This window comes from Lepisosteus oculatus, unplaced genomic scaffold (assembly GCF_040954835.1).
Source record: "Lepisosteus oculatus isolate fLepOcu1 unplaced genomic scaffold, fLepOcu1.hap2 HAP2_SCAFFOLD_57, whole genome shotgun sequence".
Lineage (NCBI taxonomy): Eukaryota > Metazoa > Chordata > Actinopteri > Semionotiformes > Lepisosteidae > Lepisosteus > Lepisosteus oculatus.
In genome coordinates this window covers 666841-668672 of record NW_027168117.1, presented here as the reverse complement: position 1 = coordinate 668672, position 1832 = coordinate 666841, and positions in this window count along the sequence as shown.

Here is a 1832-nt window from a genome sequence, read left to right as displayed (position 1 = left end):
CAGGATATGGGGATTTTGCTAGTTATAAAGTACAATAATCATCATTTCATGATCTAAGACTACTGAAGTATAAGCTGTGTCCCTGACTGATTAATTAGCAAATTCATCTTTGTAGAGTGCAGCTACTATCTATTCAGTGGCATTTCCTTAAAACAACTGTATTCCCACATTCTGAATATGGAGTGAGATCATGTAAGAATGTTGGACTTGTAATAACTAATTGAAGGATAATAATAATCAACGAAAGTGCTTAAAAGTATCAACAAATGCCTTCAAAGTACTTGACACGTACTTTGCTTTCAAAAGTGAAACATAATTAATGCTTACGTAAGATTTCTCTTGACTTCTCAGGAGTATACTAACTCCAAGGACAAGTAACATCACAAACCATTATTTAAGTGCTGATGTTGGAGCTGCAATACTACTACCAAGACAAAAAATGATACAGGTAACACTGCTTTCAGATTTCTAAGAATTGCTAAAATAGTATGTTTACAGAGCATTCAGAGTCTCATAGAGAAAATAAGTTGAGAATATGACAAGTTCCTACCATCTCAAACACTGCCAATCTAGAACAAAAAGAAAGTACTTGAACGCCTGCAGTAATCGAACACAAACCAGAACATATCAGTGCATGACAATGAAATGTAGTCACAAAATGATTCTACCCTTTCAAGTCCCAAAAAGGACCGAGGAACTTACGGGAGGCGATACCTGGATTTCAAACAGAGTACAATGTAGCCACTGTAGGGGAGAAGATCACAGAGAGCTCTTCTCAGATTGCTCAGAGTCAGCCCCAGCACCCTGTCCTGACTGAAGCAGACAAAGTGGTCAAACAGGTAGGTAGAAATGAGTAAGGAACAGAGAGTATGGTTATTCTTGCATTGTTTGTTCGTCTGTCAAAGAAAAGAGTGCTTCTGACTTTTGTCAATATTCATCTTTATTTTAGGAGAAGAACAAACGGTGGTATCACACTTTGCTCAAGTGTATGATGCCATGTGTGTACAGCAGACATCACCAAAGGAACAGGAGACACCTGAGTAGAGAACAAGAATATGAAAAGACTGATGAAAAAAAGCACCAGGAGAAATCCATTGAATATGCACAATCTCGTCCAGTATTTCAATGAAAAGTTTCAGTGTTGTTTTTAGTGTCGTCGTATTGCATACATTTAAAACAATGTGTCTTGTTTAATGAACAATTTCATTTACTTTAGTAAAAAGTGTTGTTTACTGTAGTCCTAGCATGGATGCAATTGTTAGAAAAAACGGGAATGAAAAACTGAATGTTTAATACAACATGGGTTTGTGTTAACCCACACACCTAAGTGAAATGTTTGATTACGTTTTCAAGACATAACACATAGTTCAGTTGAGTGTGAAAGGGAACAACAGAGAAAGTCACAAACAAAACATTTGTGAAGGACTTGATGAATGTTTTTTCTTTAGAAATTACAAAAAATAAAGAATTTTTCAACAAGATGTCTTTCTATAGCGAGTTTCATTTGAGATAGTCTTTTCTTAGAAGTGCAAGAGTGGTATTCCCTACAACTTATTCCCCAATTTGATCATTCTCAGAAATTAGGAGACGGAAACCACACCTACTGTAATATTAGACCTTGTAACAAGGCAACTAGGTTTCAATGGCTTAAAAGGTGCAGAAAGAGGCTCATGTATAATGACCTCCAGTGTCCCACAGGTTTCCCAAATCTTAGACTATGGAAAAAGAGGAAATAAAGTGTCTACAGAAAGCGTATACCCCCTTGAACTTTGTTCAGTTTGTTGCGCCAGTGCCAGAGTTTCATGCAATTAAATGAGGACCTCTTTCTCACA